This window comes from Python bivittatus, unplaced genomic scaffold (assembly GCF_059951505.1).
Source record: "Python bivittatus isolate LINGU-HERP-01145 unplaced genomic scaffold, Pbiv_v1 ctg000480_np1212, whole genome shotgun sequence".
In the NCBI taxonomy this organism is placed as follows: Eukaryota; Metazoa; Chordata; class Lepidosauria; order Squamata; family Pythonidae; genus Python; species Python bivittatus.
In genome coordinates this window covers 97,314,093-97,330,240 of record NW_028277075.1, presented here as the reverse complement: position 1 = coordinate 97,330,240, position 16,148 = coordinate 97,314,093, and the positions used below count along the sequence as shown (strand labels likewise).

Here is a 16,148-nt window from a genome sequence, read left to right as displayed (position 1 = left end):
ACTGTTATTTCTTTTTCCTATGTGAAGAACTTTAGATGTGTTTATATTGAACTGCATTCTGTTATTTTCAGCCCATTCCTCTAATCTATACAGATCATGATTCATTTTTTCCTGAATTCTAGGGTATTGACTATTTTACCTAATTTTGTGTCATCTGAAAATTTGATAAATGTTCTCTTCCATCTTCTCAGCTAAATTGTTAATAAAAAGTCATTATTAGTGAAGTTGTAAAAAAACATTGTAGTTACTAAAGGAACTGAAGGAAGGGTAATTTTATTTCACATTTCAGAAATACAATTTATGGTAGTTTGGACATTAATTCCTATCCTAAACTTATTTTCTCCCAATTAATCCTCTTGAGGTTGATGGATCATATTTAAGGCTTTAGCCTTATGATTTAGTTGTAACTTGTATCTGATTAGGATATTTGCTTCTGGTACTTACAAAGATCCACCAAAATCTGGGTCTTGGAGGAGGTTGTATCTTCATCCCTTCTAATGATTTCCTCCCCCCCCCAAATCTTGTTTGCTTTTCACTACAGTGGTTCATAAAGGTTGTTTGCTGCTTTTCTTAAACACATTCTGGATCCAGCCCCTTTTTCAGCAGTGCTGCAATAAATGCTAATTTTCATATAATATTATGAAATCATAGCTGTCATCAGCAAAACATATGTTCTCCCATTCCATGCGCTTCTTTACACAGCTGCAGAATTATTCAGTTCCCCAAGAGGCATGCTGACCTTTTCCATGCTTTTTTAAAAGAATAGCTCTGTGCATTCAAAGAATAATGCAGGGCGCATTCCTTTAAATTAAGTTGTGAATGGTCAGGTCATTGATCCATAAGCAGTATTCTCTGTAGGTCTGGTACATTAAGCTTTGGTGTATATAGTAATTACGCACCAATATGTCAGAAGCTCCTTGGCACTAAGTGTGAAATTGTTTCCTCCTCCATCCGTGAATGCATCCTGCATCTGTGCTCAGATTAGATGTTTTCTACAATGTTAGAGATCCTCTCTTATAAGTCATCTGGAGAGGTACATTTCCAAACATAGTTTCAGAGTTAAAAGCAAGTAGTAATAATAACCAGGAACCAGGAACAATAATCACAGCTAAAACACAAATTAGTTGAAGTCCACTCATCTTAAACGTGCCAAGTTTGAACAACACTGACTTAATGACTGCTCCCAAGTTTGGAACGGTTCATTTCAGTATTAGAAAGTTTCAGGATAGAATGTTTCGCATATCCCTACCAAACTCATTTTAGTTTACTTTTTGCTCCAAGAAAAACATGTAGTGGACTGGTTTCATACATTCTTGCATAAAGTAAACAAAGGTAAAAAAAAAAAAGTGGCTTCTTTGGAAAACTTAAACTGGAATTTAAAAATAATGATTAGATATGTCTAAACTTAGATAATTGCCCATTCAGATCTGCAGTCTATTACAAACAGTGGAGTAGCTGAATATAAGATGCACATTTCAATGGAAATTAATAGGCTTTGTAATGCACTTGAAGCAAGGCACAGGTAGTTTCCAAATGCAAGGGTATCAAAGGCACTCTGTGGAGTTTCTGAGTTAATACGAGGGTGCAAGGTGGGGCAGAGAATATTCCACCGAAAAAAAGCTTACATCCTCCAAATTTACACTCATGGCTGTCACTCAAGATTACTAACAGGCTCTTTATTCAGCATCTACTAGAAGTCCTGTTAGAATAAACATTTTTCTTCAAATTGCATTCATTTATCCTGTTACAACCGCATAACGCTGTTTGCATTTCTCAAATGACATAATAACCAAGAAAAACCTGTTCTGTTTTTAGAAGAAACATTGGTATGTCAGCATGCCAACAACTTGAGCTAAATGTGCTTCTCCTCAGGTTGCCATGGCAAATGCAGAACCACCGTGATAGCTATCCATCATCGCAAACATTATCAGGCATTTCCTGTTAGCGTTCTTGCAGCTTTCCACTCCGTTGCCAAGCTAGATAAGAAGGCAGGAACTTATATTTCTGGTTGTAGATCAGAGGGATGGCAGGGAGTCTGCTGTAGGCAATCATGAAATGTCACTGAGGAAACTGTCACTGGAATTTCTAGGCCAGAAACCTTGCAGCCCCAGCTGGATGCTGGTGTGAGACATTAAAGTCACCTATCCCATTTGTACATTTTATTACAAAGTTCCCTCTTGGCAACCGCCACGGGATGAAGTGCAGGTGAGCGTCGTTCATTTTTGTATTGGCCAAAAAAATAATGGCTTGAAAAAGACGTGTGGAGGAGATGGGAAAAAAATATTGCTGTTTTAAAAAAAAATCAGCATAAGAAAGCAATGTGACAGGGACTATCTGATCCATAGCTTCAGTCTGTAATTATTGTCCTTGAAGAGGTAAAGATTTTCACAAATGAGTTCTGAAGGGATATTTTATTACTGCCTTAATAATCAATGGTGAATGTTTAATAATATGCAAATCTGGTGTTTACGCAGCACTACAGAATGTAAAAGAAAAGTAGATAAAAATTACACTCAAAATCCTCACAAACAATGCTTTAGCACAGACTATGCGGGGAAGTTGGTATTTACCAAAGGTTGAACCTGGCCTGTTATGGGGCATAATGGTACATTCTTTGAATTGTGTTAAGTTCCGTTCTGCTGCAGGTCACGGCTGAGCCCTAGATGATCTTAATAAACATGGCCGGTTCACCACTTGTGTCACTGCTTTCTCATAAAAGGACAATGCAGGCTAGATTGACCTCCATGAGGCAGAAAAGCCTGAAGTATTCCAGTGCACATCCAATTTATATTTGCTTTCCTGCTCTTCATCCCTTTTGTGCTGGTAAGGCTTCACTCATACAGAGGTAAAATTAGGTGCAATTGGGTGCATGATGGCAGAAAGAATTCTTCCATTATGTAGGACTCATTCTCCCCCCTCTCCCTGTGACAACCTGAAAAACAGGAAGAGAAAAACACTCCCAATATAGTCAATGAACAGCCCTGGTATTATTGCTACCTCCTCCTTTTGTCTATCTACGGCCAGGATGAATGATAAGATTCCAGCTAAATTTGCAGTCAACAAAACACTTCCAAGGATACATTAAACCCAGTCAGAGAATGCTGCTATTGTACATTGGAGGGCTTGACCCTGAGCCTCTTAAGTCATCCAGCACATAACTGTGTTGCATTGATGAAAGAGCAGTTAACTCAATTAAATCGAACCAAACTAAAGATACTTCCACATTTCCATCTCCCTGATGCTGTAGGATTTCTGTGGGGTTTGGGAAGCTGAGCGATTCACTTTCAGCTCAGCTCCTGCTATAGAGAAAACACTGCAGAGCTGAACAGCTTCTCACTGGTGGCAACCATCCTCTACTTCTGCTTCCCAGCCCTCTTTTCTCTGATGTGAAGTTAGCATGGCACCTTGGCTCTTCCCTCCACACCAATTTTCAGGAATTCTGGAGGGGAAGCTCTGCAACAGAAACTAAGTATGGTATGGTTGGTGGCTATGTGGAAGAAGTGCCTTAAAAGATGCTTGTCCTAGACAGCATCAACAATAGCCAAGAACCCCTAAACATGTGGCCATATTTAGATGCAAGATATTGTTCTCTATCCTTTAATGGGATTATTGTTTTGATAGCACGATGCTGTGTGTACCTGCTCAGAACTGAATCCTATTAAGTTCAACTGTATTTCCTACAAGTGTTTTTCATTTCTGGAGCAATGATACTTAAAAGTATACATTTCAGTACTCCATTTCACCCCATTTAGTCACTGATTGATCCATTTTCATTGTTAATCAAGGGCTGGGATGATCACATTTGTATCATAGCCAGAACTCAGAAGGGAAAGACTCTTACTCATCAGATAAGGAAATGGAATAAACATTTGATTAAATCTATATTAAATGGAGTAAAGGTTGAAAGTAACTATATTTGTGTCTAAGAAGTACTGTTCTGGATTTGCAGTTACTTAAAAATCTGTGTATAGCAAGTGGCAGAGCACGAGAAAAAACCCAAATACTAGTTGGGCAGAACAATAATGCATTTTATTTTACAGAAAGAAATTGAGAATAGAAGGGGGAGGGAGGGTTTCCCTCTAAAACTCATTTCTTAGCTTAAGGTTGAAAGTGGCACTGGACAAAAGAGACTTATTTTGTTTTTGGCCCCCAAGCAATTTGTCTATTGATTTTTAACTTACCCTCTGTATTACATTTCTTAGTTTTGAATAGACAGATGATTCTCTAATTTCGCATACTAGAATCAGATAAAATATTTTCTAAACAAAAAAATCTTCAATCTTAAAGAAAATGATTTTTTTAAAAAAATTAAAAGTACTGTACAAACTAAAAATACAAACTAAGAAGGAAAAAAAAGAGAAAAAATCTATCTTATATTTTATACTTATCAATAATAATAAAATACGCTACAGTGGAAATGAAAGGAGGTTGTTTCTGAAATGGGCATACTGGAACATTTATTTGATTATTTGGAAAAATCTGCCCCTGGATGAAGTGTGTTGTCTAGCCAGGGCTGACTGATACCCCCTCATACTGCAATAGCCACATCACAGATGAGAACTTTTCCCCAGCTAGCATCAGTCCTCTGGAATCAGAATTTACTTGAATTACATCTGGAGTTTGAGTTACCAAAATTCAAACAGGTGTAAACAATATTTCTTTTCTATGGGCCTTTGGGAAGCTGGTATAAGTATTAATTTTAGGCAGAAATGTATTGTAATTTAGATATAGGTTAGGTATAATTATTGTTTTAAATGTTATGGGCCATTCAGGTTCTTGAGGTTCTATTTTTTAGTTGTGATCTTCAAATGGATAATGATGAGTTATTGCATTAATGTTTGATGTTGCATTTTATTAATTGGTACTGTGCCTTGTTGTAGATGTATGAAAAATAAAACTACTATTACTTTATAGGAAGATAAATAGGATAGGAATGGTTCATGAATTTGAGTTGAAAAAAATATATACCCAGGTATGTTAAATGTCACCAACTATTGACTAGGGTTTATTGGTCCCTCATGACATTTAGATAGATGAAGATCACCAGATGGCTGATGCAATTAAAATAATTAATCCTGGTAATATCACCTATCTATCTACCTGTCTATCTGGGCCCAATCTATTCACATGAAATGGGAAGAAAGTTCTGGTACAATGGCTCCTGCGTAAGATAGTCCAGGAAATGGAAATAGAAATAGAAATGGAAATGCTAAATGGCTATATGAATGGGCTAAATTCTTGCTATTTTACCTCTCATCCTGAAATTATGTAGTGCAAATTTTAACAATGTGTGAATATGAAAACATTTAGGCCACTTGTTTCCTATGCAATGTCTTGCATGCCTCCCAAATTTATTCTGAAAGGGTCCTGAACCTGCTGAATCAGATTTAAAGTGCACGCTGGGATCTGCAGAGGAAGGAGGAATTCAGCCTATCAGTGAGATCAAACAGGCAAAAGGACAATGTTATAAACTATGGAGTCAGTTTTTTATATTTTATTGAATTCAATTTTGTGTATTTTATTTCTATTTTTAAAGACAGTGATTCTTTTTTCTGGTGATAATTTTAATATATACGGATGCATCTTGATGACAGTATTCAAGGTACAAATGGGCTGTATTATTTTTCAAACAGGTAAAACAAGGAAGGCAGAGACTAAAAGTTGGCCAATGCGAATCTGTGTAGAATTGGATTTATGTTATTTATGAGGCAAACTCTGTGTATGTGCCATGTTACAAATAGCAAGAATGTTATGGCCTACTCCATATACTTACAGTCTAAATAGATACAGGGACTAAGAGGTTGAACAATTCAAAGCCTTTTGAAAAAAGGTGAATTTTGAGGAGAAATAAGTAAGAAACATCAAATTTGTCCCTTACCTATTTGTACAAGACGTCCTGACATCAATTCCAGGTGTAGAAGCAATAAAGAGAACTGGTGGAGTTATTTCAGGAAATAGAATAACTGAAGATGCAGGGAATAAATGAAAGTCTCACTAAAGATCTCTTGGAGTATAACTGCAAAGAGATACAGAAAGCAAATTAATGTGACAGGTCAGAATCTGAGTTGGCTAAGAGATTACTGAAATACTGTAGCGAGAGTAAATAGCACCCTCAAGCAATTGTGAGATTAATTGCATGGGTAATAGGAGAAGGGGTTGAGAGAGGAGGAAAACAACAATAGAAATGAAAGAGAAAAAGGGTGGGCTGGTGTCAAAGTAATTAAAATAGACATTTTAAGTACCAGGAATTAAGAGTATTCCAACCCATCTGGGTACATGCTGGCTGTGCAGATTGCAGACCTTTGCTGGATTTGTACAGGTGGCACGGCCACTGAAAAGTCACTTCACCAAAAATGTCATATCCTAGTTCTGCTGGGCAAAGATCTCAACATGAGACATAACTTCTTTGAGATGTGGAGTGCTCACATAAGCAAAAAGCACCCACTATTTTTGTACATCCCCCCCCCCATCCCAGTAATTACTTCAAGCTTTAGGACACCACGTTACCTAAAAAGTAGACTGGTGCAAAGCTTTGGAAGGGTGTGCTGTGCCTAGATTATGATTTACGTAAAGTACCCTTTTGAAGCTGTTTGACAAAACAATATGACTCCCTTCCTTTTGAAGGCTAAAATGGTCACATTACTTTTTTTTTTGCTTTGCTTCTGGGACTTTCTCCACATAGCCAATTACTGGTAGAACAGGAAAATGCTTCAGCATCAACGTAATGCGCGCACAGGAGCTTCTCCCAGCTAATAGAATTGTCTTTCAAGGCTTCAAGTGATAAGAAGCACTTTGAAGAGGCAGATTGTGTTACTTCAGTACTTCCGTGTAGTGAATTGTGTTACCTCTATACTGTGAAGTCCTTGACAAGGTGAATCACAGCCGTCACACAAAACCCATATGAGCAAGGAATTTGATTTTAAATGCAAAAACCTACCTTCTTATTATTAGCAATAGCAACAACAACAAATCAAAATCAAACTCTAAACCGATGCACCGCTTTTGGTATCCTAACTGGCTAATTTAAAAATGAAGAGTGTTTAGAAGCAGATAGAAGGCCTGCGTAATATTAAGCCAGAGGGCTTGAAATGACTCACCAAGTTTATTACACGCAAGAGTGATCCAGTTGGAAATTTCCATGGAAATAAACCTATCCAAAAGATTTTAAAATCTAATCACAAAGGGAGACTTCTTTATACAGAAGCACTAATGTTCAAAAGAAACCTGGGCATGCTGTTTCTAAGTGAGTGTTTTAGGAGATCATGTTGTTGAAAGACATTGCAGAAAGGAGAACAGAAACACTCCCACTGTTGGCATATCCACCTTCTCCCTGTGTTCCAATATAGGCCTGCAGAGAACTTTTGGAATTATTACTGTCTTTAGGGACCTGCAAAAGACAAGGTCTCCCTACGTATATGTGTGCTGCAGATCTCTCTGTACACTTGCAATGGCACTAGGGCTGGTCCTGTTATTAGGTGCATTGGCAGCAGATTATGGGCATTCCTCCAGCTGTTTTCTTGATTTTTTTTTTTATTGCACACCCTCTAACTTGCAACTTCAGATACAATGGCATATGCTATCTTATTGCCAGGAAGGATGAGGAAAGTGCAGGAACCTGTTCTTTGCCTCAGGTGACAAAACGTGTTGGTCATCCCTAAGCCAGAGAATATTGGGGAGATACCCATGTAAGGTGGAAAAAAAGGAGGGTGTAATCCATCCTCATCCTCTTCATGCTAGTTTCCACTAAGAATCGAAGTCGGTTTGTTCAGTGAAAGCAGGCTTCTTATCACTGAAGCGCCATGTAAGAAATTGTATCTGTAAACAACTTGCCTCTGATTTCATACTGAAGAAGTCAGAAAAATAGCAGCAGCAGGAGTTCTGGCAGCTGCTGAAGCACATGATAAGGATGTGGCACAAGGATGGGAAGGTGGCTTTCTTTTTTTCAGTTTTGCAGGGCTAAAACAATACATACAGCCAATGTGAACAAACAGCCCCGTGTGAAATTCGAACAGCAGCAGTGATGTGCATTAAAGATCGCTCTTGATGAAAGATCAGGCCACAGCCGTTAATGAGCCAGGGTACTTATTTCTAGTTAATGAGGCGTGCAGACCAAAGTTATTACAAAACTGTTGATTAGTTTAAGCAGAGAAATTGTATAAACATAACAAAACCACCGTCATCTTCATCACGAGGGTTGTAAATCAGATTTTTATTTTTAGTGACAAGTAACTGATATGGAATTATCAACAAATAATCAGATTAAAAAAAAAAAAAAAAGATCCCCAGCACCTTTTTACATTTAGGGCTTGACATATGTGAAATCGATTACATCGAAAGGCTGTAAAAATGTAAGTCTTAGCCTTATTTTTTTGGTGCTTGGCTTGAGTTGTTGATGTTCTACCTACTCTTAAATCATTAACAAATGCTTGTGGCAATGGAATAAACTTCCACTGCTCTGCAAGATCAGGGATTTTGATCCTTAAAATGTATTAAGGATGGAAAGGCCATTTGTGTAGTGCTTTTTAAAATCATCCTGAGTCAGTTTGTTACCATTAATAGTGGAACCTTCTGAGTCTGTAAGTTACTTCAAAATGATAAAGAACTGGCTGTTTTTCCTTGCTTGACATTTTGTACGGCAAACTTTAATTGACTGATTAATCCATAGTGAACCAGATGAGCTTGATCATTTAGCTTCTGGCAGCCTTTTTACTGGATTGGCTAAATGTCAACAGAAAATTCAAATAGCCGAGTTGACAAAATTATTCCCACAGAGAGACCCAAGAAAGCACGCTCCTTCCAGGGAAAGGAACATATGTCTTTTCAGTGAATTGTTTGGTTTGTTTGTTAAAAGCATGTCCTAATAGAACAGAGAATGGAGCAATGATTGTCAGCAGAGGCTAGAATGGAAATTTGGGGGACAGGAATATTGAGAAAGATAGAGGCTTTGCTGTGTTCCCCTCTGTCCTGGAGCTGGTAGGAAATCATGGCACCCTAAATTCACCACGTGCCCTTACTGCACATCTGGAATGGGTACACGCTGGGCTGCTCTTCACACAGATGTGCAGCATTCCAAGGCCAGGATTGGTGGCTTCCTTTGCTGAAAGCTGAGCCCTGGCCAGGGTCCCCCACTCCATTACAAGCTTTCTCCACTTGGCATCCTCAGTGCAGTGGTTGTTCCTTGCATCGCTTCCCCCACTTGCCAATTTTCATTTCCTGTCATAACCCTGATTTTTTTTTTTAATCCTTATATCCATGGGATGATTGTTTAAACTTTCAGTCACTAAGTACCGACAAAAAATTAAGGTTTTTGAATCTCTTGGCTGTCATCTAGTGGTTGTCTGGATTTATGCAGCTAAGACGCATCTGCTGAAAAAGTGTTGAAGAGCTGCAGTTTGCAAAAGGGCTATTGCTGTGAGGATCAGTGTGGGAGCTCTAAAATACCCTAAGAACATAATGTGATGAAAGGAAACAAGGAGCCAGATCTTTTTTGGGGAGCAGCAGCCACCAGAAAAAGAATTTCCTACCACACAAGCTATAGCAGTACAAGAACAAGTTTTTTCAGTTACACTTTCAGTTTCATGCATTGAGCCAGAGATGGGCTAGGCAATTTCAGTGCTTTGCCCTGTCCAGGTCAACCAGTCTGCCAACCCATTTAAAAAAGCAACCAGGGTTCTGCTCTCCCTTGCAGTGAAACTAACACTGCAGAATAGGACAAGCCCAGGGACAAGATGGGAGACGGCAGCCTCACAGTAGAATAGCTATACCAATGAGAGCTGAGCAGATTGCCATCCCCAACTGCGTCGCCTGAAACATCTTCCTTCATGCGCCATGGATTGTTGGGATGGAAGGTCTTGAGTTGGGATAAGAGAGAAAACACTACTTCAGAATGGTGTCTCTAAAGCCACCTGTGGCTGCCTGAGTTGTGGCCTGACAGCGAGACTAAAGCACTGGCTTGGGGACATGGCCTCTGGAAATAGTTACTGGGGTGTCTTTACTCCAGGGCAAGAAGGTTGTCTGGATGTAGCCAAAGAGGTTATTGAGTAACTTTTGAGCACAAGGGTTACTCATATTTTTACTAGTTATGAATGGTTGAAATGCCTCTTTAAAAATATAATTCTTTTTAAGCTGTTAGTGTTCTGATCGGGGTGTATTTAAAGTTCACTACAGCTCAGCCCACATACTGATTGGGAAGAGAGTGGCAAAGATGTCAGGGGAAGTCTTTTCCAGCTCAGCAAGTGATGGCAGCTGGTCCTTCGGCAGGGCAGGGGGAAGAATTTAGCTCCGTTGTCTTCTAAGGACCTGAACCCTACAGGGAATCACCTGATACACTACACATGCTTACAAATTACTTGGGCGCAGAGGGATGGCAGACCATCTGCTGATTGTAGCAAGTAAGAAAAAGCAGAAATGAAATAAAACAGAAACACTCACAGAACTGTAAAGAAGAAACCCCAGAGCTCAGCGCTAGAGCGCTTAGTTTCAGTCAGCAGATCCCAGATTTAATCCATAGCATTTACCATTTAAAAGTATTAAAGACAGCTAGTGACGAGAAAGACAGCAGGCATTCAGGCAGACACCTTCTCAGGAATAACAACTTTCATTATTGAATAACCTCTACTCCCCATTTCCTGTCTGTGTTTTCATTAGAGTAGTATATATCCTTTGTATACTTTCTCTCATTGTTGTCTTCTGGCTTACACTACTCAGTGTCTACATCACAAGTAAATGGGGAGGGGAAGGCCTGAAGAGCAAGATGAAACAAGCTAACGCAACACAGCAAGTTTCTTCTGTAATTGGTTGTTTCCTGACAATAGGGTAAGGTCAGATACTTGTCTCTGCATTCTCTCTCGAAGCCATGGTTGTTAATGGCAGCTGGAGGGGGAATTTGATACATGCTTTTGTAAAGGATACTACTTCTCATGGGGCCGTATGAAGTGAAGTCACAAAGACTGAGGCTGGCTGACTGACATTCTGAGTGTGGCACCTCCTGAATGCATTTTCGTCTCAGCAATGTGCCATTGCCACGAGTGAGTCCCTCTTGCACAATCCTTCCACTTAACTATTTTTTTCAACAAACATTAATGCAAAATGATAAGAAAGGTTTTTACCGTAAGGTAAGCCTTTGGGAATCAGGCCAATCTTCTAAAAAATAACTGACTTGCACTAAGTCCAGTAAATGTCAGGGTTTTTTTGTTTTTGTTTTTTTTACCAAAAAAAAAAAAAAATCAAAGGTGTGTTACTGTTTGTATTTCTGAGTTTCTGCCCAGAACTGCTATTATTTTAATACTTAATGTTTTTCTGTGTGTCCTTCTAAAGAGGATAGAGAGGGAATGTGACATACAGTGCATGCGGTTATGTTTGATGGACATAATAATAGTGTCTTTTGCCTCAGTGACATGCTCTACTAACTCATATTAAGATTGGCTGCAGTGGAAAATGTTGCCATGATTCGTGCTGTGAGGATATCCTTACAAATTTAGATAGCCTTAGACTTCAAGGCTGTCAGTCTTCATTATATCAGGCAGTAATTTCCTTTTTCTTCCTTTGGGGATGATGTACTAATATTAGGAACTGAACTTGAACTTCTCTATATACTACTTAGCTCTGGCAAATACTCTACTTCCTGCTTCTAATTTAGCATAGATTTCAACTTCTGAATGAAGAATACTCACTCATTCATCAGTGCACTTTTGCAAATAGTTCATAGGAAGATTGATACAATTTGCAAGGAATCTTTTGTTGAAAACCTGTCAGCTCTTCAAGGTAGATGAGGTCAGGAAACAGACACCACAAGAAATGCTAGGACTCTATTTTATTGATATTATATAGACTACAATAACAAAATCTTGAATGCCTGTCAGTTTTTCTCCCCCCCCCCCCTTATACCATGGAGAGTCATGGCAGGGCAATCTTAGTTTCTTTCTCACACTTTCCTGCTTTCCCAGGCTAAGCTCATGTTTTACTAATGGTTGCTGCATATTTTCCTTAAGGCCATCTGTGTATGCCTCTACACCACCTTCCCAGTCAGGCTCAGTCTCCTTTCCTGCATGCAAAGAAGATGCTGTAACTATTTATGGGAACAAACTACAGATTCATTCCCCCACCCTTGCTCAGCAGTGCCCCAAGGGTCACTAGACAAGTCTTCCAGTGCAGAGGTAGATGGAGTTGGAAGGTCCTTTCTGCCGCACAATGGCCTGCTGTGGAGGTAGGTCTATTGAGGTAGGAAGCACACAGACCTCTTCAGCTTGGGGTTCACTATCTGTTGTTAGTGGTGGCATATCACAGGGACAGGGTTTGTGTGGAAATTCCAGAGGAAATTAGTATACAAAGCTTGGGATGTGGACGTATGTTGTGCTTTCTCACAATTACTCAGATACAGGGTAGCCCTTCCAGTGAATCAGATATTCCAGTTGTTTTCCCCTGCATTGAGAGTCCAGAATACATTCTACTTCATACACTTCTTCCCCATACATCAGAATTGAGGGGGCAGCTTTAGAACACAAGGGGCAAGGGGGCTGCTGTAGTACAAGCAGCACCTGATAGAAGACAGGACAAACCTTCATTGGAGCAGGCAAAAGGCCACTGGATTAATTTGATGGATAACTGGGAAGGGGCCGAAAGCCTTGAGTCCAGTTTTCTGGATGGTCAGGTGGAAGGCAAAAACGTAGTCTAAAGCCACACCAAATCCCCCATACAACCTTGCCCCCCCCTTGCCTATGTGGGTCTGCAGCCCACCTGTATGTGGCCTTTGTAAGTCTAGATGTTCCTTTAAGAGGATTTGAGCAACGTGCCTCTCTTGCAGAGAGTCCAAGGTGCAAGGAACAACAGATACAAGAAGGGTACAATGTGAAGGTGGAAACCATAGGTTGCCTGAAAGAGAGACAAGCCTATAGTGTTACAGGCAAATTCTGCAAGAGTCAACAATTCAGCCTAATTTTCCCCACATTAAGTACTTAATTTATTATTTGTTAATCCACTTGTTGTTGATGTTGTTCAGTGGACAGTGGGGTACAGGAAGATGAAGCCACAATTAATAAAAAACCACTCAGTCTCAGTAGTGGGTTCAAAGAACCTCTTGGCCCAGAGCCTGCAGAAAGAGCCAAGTCTTCAAAACTCTGGACAGCAAAGTTGGGGCTGTATAGATCTCAGGAGGAATGTTGTTACAGAAGGCAGATGCAGTGACAGAGACAGCATACTTCCTGGGTCCCACAAAATGACATTTTGATAGATGGGACACAAAGCATGCCAATCCTGCCAGATCTTACTGGATGGGCTGACGTAATTGACAATTAAAAAGTAAATATGAAAAAAAGCAAAATAATTTCAATAGTGCAGCCTCCTGACCATGTAGTGTATGGCTGGTGTGGGTCTTCCGGGCTGTATACATACATACATACATACATACATACAAGTATACATGTAGTGTATACTTGTATTACTAGAGGAATCACCCTTTCCCTCATTGGTTGCTACATTGATCTACAAGAGATAAACTAAGCTAAACTTTATTTTAAGAGAAAATATCAAAAAGCACCCCCCTTTAAAATTGTAAATATAAAGTTCCCCAGTCATGTCCAGCTACTTACAAATGTGTTAAAACAGAAATCCCAAAAGAAAATAGGACGCTTTGGGCAGACCAGAACTGGTCTGTTCCATAATGAGACAAGACAAAGAGTTCCAAGTTGATATTACTGATTATAAATGATTCTTCAGGGGAAAGCTATTTTCTGGAACCCAGCCTGCAGTATGAATAAACCTAATTCCCTAACTTATACAGAGATAAATAGAAAATTAGATTTAGCACCTCACAGAAAACAAATCAAGCCCAGCACAATATCTCTGGCTAGACAGTTTACAGTTTACCTATTTCTACAGACATAGCAATTTTCCAGAAACAAAGACCCTTTGATTCCTTTATCTGGACTGTTCCAGCTTCTTGGCACATTCTAAAATCAGAGGTTTTTGGAGAGATGGTAAAACCCACTACTCTTCTCCAGCCTTGGTCTAGCAAATTCTGCATCTTTCTTTTCGATGTTTTTTTCTATCTCCAGCAGTGGGAAAGCCTGGGAAATCTCTGTATGAGCCAGAACGTGTATCTGTCCCTTGTGGGGATGTACATTGACAACCTGGCAATGAGAGCCTGTCTGGTAAGTGAAGCTGGCTATTTTCACAACACATGCTGAACATACAGTACACCTACTTCATTTGTAGGGGAACTAATTTTGAGGAAATGGTTTCAGATATATGTTGGTGGGCCATGGGGCCTCTGCCTCAGGATAACACAATTTTACTTGGGTTGTGGGCTGCACTTAGACTTTTAGTGAGGCCACAGTCCAGAAAATAAACCACAGCAAAGGGTTAAGTATGGCCAGGAGAAAAATTAAACTTGTTTTAATTTGATTTCTGTTCATGTTGGAATTAAAAAGTCCTTATAGCTATTGTGATTGTTTCTCAAATATTTAGTAATTTTCTTCTGTTACATAAATTTTACAGTTAGCAGAGAGATTTTGGAAGCTGCACCCATGACTTGGAGCATCGTCTGTCTAATTTATTGAGAAACTGTGGTCAAATTCCAGAAAAATAACTAATTCCAGTGAAGGCGGCTGATCCTCTTGGGGGAAGAAGGGAAGGATTTTTTTTAAAAAAAGAAATTCATGGCTCTCTAAATCTTCAATTTATATATTTATATATCCCATTCTAACACAGAAAGGTTCAGTAAGTTATAACTTCCTTCCAGCACAAGCCAGTCAAAATACTGATATAGAATTTCAATTCTAGATGAAAAAGAATTTTGTCTTTAAAGATAATCTTCCTCCTTCTTTGGGTTTAAATAAAAAAGGAGGATACAGATATGGCTGGGGGATCATAGAGAAATTCAGTTTCCAATTTAGAGCTTTTCTAAGTTTTAGATAGTTCCACAATGCCACCATTTCTACTACCCAATCCCTCAGAAGCCATATGAGGATGATCCATGATTCTTTTCATTACTGCCCAATTAGCAACACTAAAAACAAAAAGCAAGAATTCCCTCTCTATCTCTCACGCACGCGCGTGTACACGTACACACACACACACACATCCTTACCCTTACTTTATATTGTGTGCATTTGTCTGGGTATAGGCAAAAAACTCAGAGTGGCTACCATGAAGGAGACTTGCTTCACACTAATCCAGTTCCCAAAGCCAACACTGTATGACTTAGGAGCTAACATAAAGGTGCCAAACTGATATCATAACTGCTGAATCCCCCCTAATTGTAAATCAATACAAATGCAACATACCAATGACATTCTGTTTCTTGGCCCTCTAAGGCCAACCTCTGAATCCTAGGATGTCAGTTTAGTCACATTTGTGGATATTGTCCTTGTTATTAATTGGCAATTATGAGTAAGCAACTGACTCACAGATTAAATACGGTGTCCATGTTGTCAGGGAAAATTCACGTTAAACACAGGAGACAGACACACCATAACATAAGTCACTTCCAAGTTCTAAAAGCTTTATTAAATGTTACTTCAATAAGCAAGTAAAATTCAACCAATAGCATACAAGGTACTTACTTAGATTCACATTGCAATGCGGACCAGCTTGACTGAGCTTTCAGGTAAGACAGCTTGACCAAATGGTACCAACCCCCTTGTTGTAATCCTTTTTATCCTCAAAAACCGCAGACCACAGACATGACTCCTAGGTTTAGCAACTGAATTATAACTTCCTTGGTGCTAATTTTACCATACTTTACCATACTTCCCTTGTCACATCTTTTCCCATCAGCAGTTTGCTTAGCCTTGCAAGTTTACTTATTTCCTGTTATTGCCCTATAGGCCACATTTTAGCTAACTTGGCTTTATTAAATGTAATCAAAATTAACATTAAAACATATAAAAGGCTACTAAAATTTTCCTCTCACAATGTTCTCAAACCTTTCTGGTGCCATCTCAACTTTTCAGAGATTGATGGGGAAAATGGTCAGAGGACCATGACAAAAACATCCAGCTCCTCATATCACCTCCATTCTTCAGTCTTTTAATTCTCTAAGCCTTTTTCCCCACTTGCACTTAACCATGGTTCAAATATACCATCAACATCTCATTTTTCTGCCATGTTCACGAGACTGCTCAATCCAGCTAAAGTAACTTTTAGCTATA

General features: G+C 39.2%; 1 long non-coding RNA gene across 1 annotated transcript; it reads right to left on the bottom strand.

Annotated features, from left to right (window-relative positions):
* Positions 1 to 346: 346 nt before the first annotated feature.
* Positions 347 to 15,623, bottom strand: LOC148215081 (uncharacterized). The gene is made up of 3 exons (XR_015796916.1): positions 15,561 to 15,623; positions 5,879 to 6,016; positions 347 to 2,932 (listed from the first exon to the last, which is right to left on the bottom strand). It is a non-coding gene; the product is annotated as an uncharacterized LOC148215081 (long non-coding RNA).
* Between the last annotated feature and the right edge of the window lie 525 nt (positions 15,624 to 16,148).